The sequence below is a fragment of the Colias eurytheme genome, chromosome 6 (assembly GCF_061535395.1).
Source record: "Colias eurytheme isolate Ceu_HAF_F1 chromosome 6, ilColEury1 Martin Lab GWU primary, whole genome shotgun sequence".
Taxonomy (NCBI): domain Eukaryota; kingdom Metazoa; phylum Arthropoda; class Insecta; order Lepidoptera; family Pieridae; genus Colias; species Colias eurytheme.
This window is the reverse complement of record NC_142985.1, coordinates 5,500,063-5,508,929: the sequence shown is the minus strand read 5'-3', so window position 1 is coordinate 5,508,929 and position 8,867 is coordinate 5,500,063.

Here is an 8,867-nt window from a genome sequence, read left to right as displayed (position 1 = left end):
GACGCTTACGAGATAATAGTATATTGGCATAATTACCGCTCTATGTGACAATGAAGAGTTTAGGACCTTGGTAGGCTTAAAATAATTATTGAAGCATTGATATCTTTAGTGGGCTTAATACATTTAAGTTGTTTGTATTATTTGGAGAACTATCTAATCAAAACTATGCGAGTCCAGCAGTCGCGTATCTATTTAAAGAAATGTAGAGCCATTTTATCATTTGAACATTTTGGTTTGCCTTTTCTAGGACGCGTATTCGTGTGACTATAAATGAAATAAGTATAAGGAAATAAAATAAAAATTAACAAGTTGTAACATAGATATAAAAAAAAAGTTTTCTTGAATTATGCGTTTTCAATTCTACAATAAAAAAAAATTGAATTGCGCTGTAGAGACTCTATTACAATTTTATTTTTGTTAAATAAAATGAAATTATTGTCCTAGTAACTTTAAAGAAAAAGTAAAATAGATAAAATAACATCACATGATATAACAGTTTGGTTTATAAAGGGTACCTTGAAATAATTAAGTGAAGCACCGTAACGATTATAAAGGAAAATTTTATAGAGTTATATAATTATAAGTACTATTTATTGCTTTATATGACGTATTTCTTGTTTGCATTAGTTGAGATAAAAATAATTGCTTTTATCCACAACACTAAGGCACTTTACCTATCTTTAGTAATTGAGTTACCTACTGGGTGTGATATTTGAATTTTTTTGCGGTTATTTTTTAAAGAAAATAATTTCTCAGAGTTGCAAGTACTTAGATATATAATTAAAACAATCTGTAGGTAGCTATTACTATTAAAACACACTGTATATTTTGATATTTATATATCTTTCATAGTTCTAGGTTTGCGGTTATCTATACATAACTTAAAACAAAGTCGCTTTCACTATACCTATGTATGCTTAAATCTTAAAAATTACGCAACGGATTCTGATGCGTTTTTTTAATAAATAGAGTGATTCAAGAGGAACGTTTTAGTATATAATTTATAGGTTTGAGACAAAGCCGGCGAAGCCGCTGGCGGAAAGCTGGTTAATTATATAAATAAATATTAATTTAGAAACTTATTTATGTGTTTATTTATTCACTGATGAAAATTTTGAATTAAGGTTTGTCTTAAAATTAAATATTTAAACTTTTTAAGAAATTAAAGATTAGCAAAATGTAAGTTTTGTTCTGTGGGTCGCGGGCTTTGTCATGATTGCAATTGTTGTTTATTTACAACTAGCTTTCCGCCCGCAGCTTCGCCCGCTTTGTCTAAAACATAATAAATTACATACTAAAACCTTCCTCTTGAATCACTCTTCCTCTTGCTCTTCCTTTTGAATCTATAAAAAAAAACCGCATCAAAATCCGTTGCGTAGTTTTAAAGATTTAAGCATACATAGGGACATAGAGACAGAGAAAGCGACTTGGTTTTATACTATGTAGTGATGAAAGGAAAATATAAATGTATAGTGGAAGTTTTTTTTGAAGCACTGTTTATGGTTCATTTTTCTTTTAAATTATTATTAAAACATAAATTTTTACTACTTTTTTAAGAAAATGTTTATTTAACCAATTTTAGGGGGGAAGTGCAAAACCGTAAAAGATTTTTTTAAAAGTATTAATCACTTTTTCATTATTTTTAAGCGATTTTATCGTTTTATTAAAAGCAAACTCTTGAAAAATATTGCGAAATATATCGACAATTTTTTCAATCATATTTTTGGGATTTTTTATAAAAAAATTGCACTAAAACTAAGTAACACTATAAATATCACGTCACATTTTTCCACTTCTCATTTATTTTTTCCTTATGTGCAATTCCACCATGAGCTAACTACATAATGACTATTTATTAATGTATTTTATAATAATACCTTCAAGATAATACCTTTGTCTTTATTTTATTTTGATAACACGTCTGGGCAATAAAGATTTAGTGTAAAGTGAAGTCCTATCTTGGTGTGTCGTAAAAAGAAAATTTATTTTATAGTGTTGAGTCGTATATGTGGATACAGTGACTTGTGAAATCGGCAGTTTTGTCGAGAGACAATTATTATTAAAAAAAAATAAAAATAAAAATAAAAATTCTTTTAATTTTTGTAACAAAAGTTTGTTATTATTTTTACTATTCGGTAAGTTTCAGATTGTAAGCTCTATAAATATAATCTATGACTTTTTTAAAAACAGTTTTAAAAAGGGTAAAAATTATAAATAGACCAGACTCTCAGTGGAGTTTCGTTTGCAAAAATAGCGGACCTATAAATCTGACTTGTGATATATTATATTGTATAGATCCCAGACATCCTATAGACAGATGTTGCCAACCAGTTTTGTGGTCCCCCTACCCCCACCCCGGTAATTAAATATGACATACAAAGAAAAAAATAAAAATTTCCAAAACATGCCGTATGGGGTATCAAATGAAAGAGCTTATTGAGTAGATCACGAATATATAGCATACATTTCTTACACTTTCTCTAAGATTTTTTAGAAAATTTACGAAAATGCTCCATTTTTGAGTTAACTTTAAACCTCAGATTGAAAACTCATGAATATATTTTTTAAATTATTATTTTAAATAATTAACAATAGTCCATTGTTTACGATTCAATTAACTATTCTTTAGTCACATTAATCGTTACATTACATTAATGTGACTAAAGAATGGACTAAAGTAACTTATTAGGAATCTTCTCAATAAATACTTACAGCACAGACTAATAATAATATACTACGCATACAACTTACAGGAATATAACGAAAGCTCCAATATTAATTTTAACTTTATTTTTATTGATAACTTTAAATGCTTTCAAATCGGCCACTACATTAGTATAAGACAGATAACTTAAGTATGTACCGTTTTCTGGAAAACTAAAATAATACCAAAATATAAGGGGCGAGGTCGCGGGCAATAGCCTGTATAGTTTGTTAATAAACGGATAATGCAATTGTGCACAATGACAAATGCTTGTTAGCTTCTAATATCCATAACTGTATGGATAATGAGATAAGAGCGTGTTCAATCAAATCGTCAATTATAATTATAAAAATTGCTATTATATCATTCATGGGTCTATTGTTATTTATTATAATATAATATGCTTTTGCTCGCCCCGGCTCCACTCGGTAGACATTTTTTGTATATTTTACAAATTTTCATGTAGGTATTGTCCTAATCCAAGTTAAAAGAATCTGAAGAGATAAGAATCATTTAAATCATAAAGTTTAGGTATTACTAACACGACTTTCTATAGATTTGAACAAGTCTTTTAAGTTTGGCAGTAAAAAAGAATATTCCTACTTGACTTTACAAAAATCAATATAGTGAAACAGAGAACACCTGTCAATATCGTGTAAATTATGATAATGAGCTATAGATTAATGAGAGGATAAACGTCATAACCTCCGCTGATTAGCATAAAAGCTCAGATAGGAAAGCTTTGCTTTGACATATTACGTAGTATAATAATAGTTGATCTATCAAATTTTGCAGTAAGCTGTAAGTAACTTATAGAAGTGAACTTTGCTTATGATATTAGTTATTAAGTGATAGTTCAATTTTTTAACTTACTGGTAACATTTAACGTTTTTTGACTGACCGGATAGCGTAGTTGGTAGTGACCCTGCCAAGTCATCGGTCGTGGGTTCGATTCCCACCCAGGGCAAACATTTGTGTGATGAACATCGATGTTTGCTCTGATGTTTGTCTGGATGTTAATTATCTATAGTCTATATCTATAAGTATTCATTTAAAATTATATAAGTATGTTTATCAACCATTTGGTTTCCATAACTGCACAAGCGAAAGCTTAGTATGGGATTATAGTACTGTGTGTGAAAAATGTCCTGAAATATTTAATAACATTTAAGAAAAAGCATTTATTTGTTGTATTTTATACTATGGCGACACTTCGAACGGATCTATGCGTATCTTAATGATTGCTTTTTATTTTCGTAACAATAAAATAGGTTAAGCGTTATCAACATCAGAGCTCTACATGTGGCTACTGGCTTTAGTTACAAAATCGATGAACCAATGTGCATTTTTTGGCACGAGCTTTTATTATTGTAGTAATACTTTCTCGTACTATGAGAGTGCTTGTAATATCAGTCAGATTCGGATTTTCCTATTTTATATGGTGTTGGCTCTTATTATTGACTGGTTGCAATAGGTATCCAAGCTAGTACGTTATACGTATTACATTTGAATAAGTCGAATGGCTTTATTGTTGTCCAATAAAAAATTATAAAAATCTTCGCAGTTTTAGTATTAGTTTTAGTATTAGTTTTTCCTAACGCCTAATTTTTTGTTCACTCACCTCCTTCATATTATATTATCTCTCCTTACGCAATACTTAAGATCTCTAAATGCTATACCACGATTTTCTACATGTTTTTATTTTATTCTATGTTCTTTCAGTGTTTCTCTATGTTTTTAAAGTATTAAATAAATAAATAAAGACAAGTAAACCATTTAAAGTAGAAATGAAGTGAAAAGATTCCAAGCTTGTAAGGACAAGAGTGCATACCGACATGCGTCCACTTTCAGCCATATCTTATCGAAGTTGTTATAACATATTTAACTGTTTTGATCAACAAATAATATTAGTTTTATTGTTTGTTTAAAGGGAAGGGAAATTTTAGGTTCGCCTGTTAGTATAATGTTTGCTTGCAGTCGACGTTATATTTCTTTAGGGATTAAGTCAGTCGATTTTCGAAATATTTACACGGATGCATTTGATAACATTTGTTTATATTATAACTAGAATGTAGGTACTAAAATGTTACTAAAATACGTACAGAATAAATTCAAAATAATTTCTTTTGTTATGTACTTTTAAATGTTTTACACAAAGGTCATAAGTATGTATAAAAACATTGTTATAGATTTATCTATCTTCCGGGTATATACACACAGTGTATTGTGAAAAGGTTTTATTGGTCTATTTTTAAAAATGACACATTGTTTCCTTATCACGGGCCAAGCTTATTAATTAAAAAAAGATATGTGACAATCATTGTATCTTTTCACATCGTTCACGAGTGAGCTGGAATGTGGACGTGGTATCAGCCGTTCGACACGTGAAGCTCACACACACATGGAAACCACACCACGTGCATGTGTGTCTCATTACTCATTAATACACATCGTTGTTACACGGTTGGCATTCAGCATGTGTGAGAGATTTATAATTGCACACAAGTACACTACATGCGGGGACGAATACTGAAAATTTACATTAAATTGTTCTGTTGCTAGCGTGATCTGATGAAAGCCAACAACAGAATTGTGCAAATCGTGTCAAATAATCTTATCATTGGACGTGAAAATGTGTATCTTGACAATGTTTAATTGACGTTTATGACATGTTTTTCAAAAGTAAATTAGTTTTACTACTATTTAATTGATTGTTCAATTGCTCTACATTGAGATTATATCTCACTAAAGGTACAGTCATAGACAATATACTCTATAAGCCTATTTATAAAATTTTCATATACGTTCTGTGACTATAAAATATGAATTAAATTATACAATTTAGTGCGGTCTTGTCCCTTCTTTATATCCCAAACCAATTAGTTTTTGTTATCAGAAAAACTGCTATTGAGCATTTTAAATTGGGAAAACAATAAATGGAGTATCTAGTTTTCTTAATAAATGTTTATTATATGAAAAACATGATAATATGAACACCTTGACCCAGTGACATTAAATGATATGCGCTTGACGGTGTAGTTTTAAAATAATAATAAATAATAATATATTCAATAATGAAGCGGGTGAACGGTGAACTGTTATCTAGATGTATTTAGATATTCAACAGTGACGTATGAACACACCCACAGCGATAACCGAATGCTATACCTACTATACCTACTGTAAACATACTGTTAGTTAAACACGTTACTCCGTGAATAAATATAATTCTATTTTCTAATGCGTAGGATAGCGTCACCCCTTGTTGATGTTTGGATAATTTAATGATAATTATCTCTGGGTAAATTTATGTAAATTTCATCAATTTGACGTGGAAAAACAGGTGAATGAAAGTGTTTCTGTTTTTATCTTGTTTAGTGTTTTGAAGTAATGAACAGAATGCACTTGTGAAGAGCAGAATACTTTTTAGGATTACTGTAGAAAGCGTAGAATTTTTAATAAATATAAATAAATAATAATAAGTGTGAGTTTAATAGATTTGTTATCGTTTTAAAATTACATGGATTTTGACATAATATGTAGTTTTTGCATATGGCATTTGTTACTTCAGAAATGTATAATTATAATGTATTTAGGTCCTTTTGAAACCTACCGAGTAAAGCAGTAAGCAGTAGCACATGAAAGTTCGAAACATTCTTTCAATGTGTAAAACAATATGAGTTTCTAGTTAACTTAACATACATATTTACTTTCCAAATACATTAGTTAACTTAATAAATTCCTTTTATGCTATTTTTGACATCCAATTAGTGACAATGGGGTCAAATAAATTGAGGAAATGACAATAAGTTATAGAATGTGTTTCAGGTTTATAAGGTCTAATTTTGATTGATTTTTTGTCTTAATTATTTGAATGAAATCTTCCAATTTTTTTTAATCCGCCATTTGAGAGTAATAGTTTTTTTGTTATTTTTAAAAGGCAACTTCATCAGTTTTTTTAACTTGTTAACTCTAAATTTTTTTATGCTACTATGGTAATCCTGAACATCAAAAGAAGCAGTTAGAAAATGAATTAAGTCATTTAGTAGAGTCAAAGTATATATATATAGGTATTTATATAAAATGTTAGTGTCGTCAAACATAAAAAACTAAACATTGCATACATTTTTGTAGCTATTCAAATACGAAATCACATAATGGCTAAAAATAGTTATGCAGACATTTTCAGTGATTTAATATTAAATTATTTACCACTAGAAAATTATATCGCCTACGCAAATTGGCTTGCTTTACGTGTGGTACAACGATGTTCTCTTATTTAAATAATTCTTAGTATAAATAAAATATATAATAATGTAGGTTCGATATCGATTGTAGATCACGCCCCAAGTATTCTTTAAAAAAATTCAATGTACAGATTTCTTATCTTTTTTTCTTTATTCGTTATTGGTAATAGATAACATTCTGAATCATAGTACTTCCTCTGAACCCTATCCAATCCTAATAGTAGCATTATAATTAATGCGAAAGTTTGTGAGGATGGATGTCTGTATGTTGGTTACTCTTTCACGCAAATACCACTGAAGCGATTACAATGAAATTTAGCACACATAATAGAGGGTAACTTGGATTAACACATAGAATAGGTTCTATCCCGGAAATCCAACGGGAACGGGAACTATGCGGGTTTTAATTTGAAAACGCGGGCGAAGCCGCGGGCGGAAATCTAGTAATATTATAAATGCGAAAGTTGTGAGGATGGATGTATGTGTGTTTGTTACTCTTTCACGCAAAAATTAATGAAGCGATCACGATGAAATTTAGCACACATATAGAACGTAACTTGGATTAACACATAGGATAAGTTTTATCCCGGAAATCCCACGGGAACGGGAACTATGCAGGATTTCCTTTGAAAACGCGGGCGAAGCCGCGGGTGGAAAGCTAGTTACTCTATAATTCTATTAGATTTAATATAAGCAAAAGTTTAGATTCTTGTATGAATCAATTTAAGTTTAATTCCAAAAGCTCAGTTAAAATTCAGTGAAAGGAAAACATGAAAGGAAAAGTCTTTTTGTCAACGTTTCGAAAACATATTGAAATTATGATTTCCACAGAATCTTTTGCTGTTTTCCTTGAGTATGAAAATGATCTATCTTTCCTACATTTAATATTTAAAAAGTCAATAAACATGTTTAGTAAAAATTATGACTTCTGTAGCCTGTGTAGAGTACAAATTGATTACTTTTTTATTGACCTAGTTGGCACTAGATACTAACATACAAATAATTAAGATTGAATTGGAAGTAATTATAAACGTATTTATTTATGTACGTATATAATTTATGTACAATCATTTGCGTTTAACAAGTCCATAAAACACTTCAAGTTGTAATTTGTACTTCATAAGAGTCTTAAGTAGGTATTAGATGTTTTTTGTCATTTTCTGCACAGAAATCGATTTATCTAAAAATGAAGAATTTCCCATATTGGTCCCATTAATAAAATATGATTAAAAATCATACTTATAGTTCATAACTGTAAATCACTGTAATGAGTCTTGAAACTAGTAGGTATTGTATATGTAGATTATACTTAGAGATTATAGGAACCTAGTTCTTTTAATTTCAAGCAACGAACAACTAGGTATATAATTAAATTTAGCGTTAGCTTTTTCTGTCAGTGTGAGGTGTAATTTTAGTAAAAGTTTAAGGAATGCAAAAAAAACAAGAAATAAACAATCAAAAATAGTTTTATTCTCCTAAAAGTATACTAATGTTAGATTCCCTTTATTAAAATAACCGAGATTGCACAACAGATGAAAATGGCACAATAAGTAAGGCACTAGGAATGTATAACATCACATTGGCATATAATTATTAATTTATTTATATTATTCATATTAATTCGTTCAGATTTATGCTACCTTAAGAAATTACGAGGCATTTCAAATTCAGTAGAGTAGAAAAATATTAACAATTTAACTTCCTTAAATTTCATTCTATAAAATATTTTACGACATCAATTTCTTTAGAACAATACAAAATTACTCATTTGCAGGATTTATATTCGTCTAAACTCACTAAAGTACCTTGAAAAATAAATATAAAAACATGCAAATGCACATATGCCAGAAATCGGATTGTAATAAAGCTTTTTATTCGAATAGGTGAATTAATTATTACCCTAAAAATAGATTTAT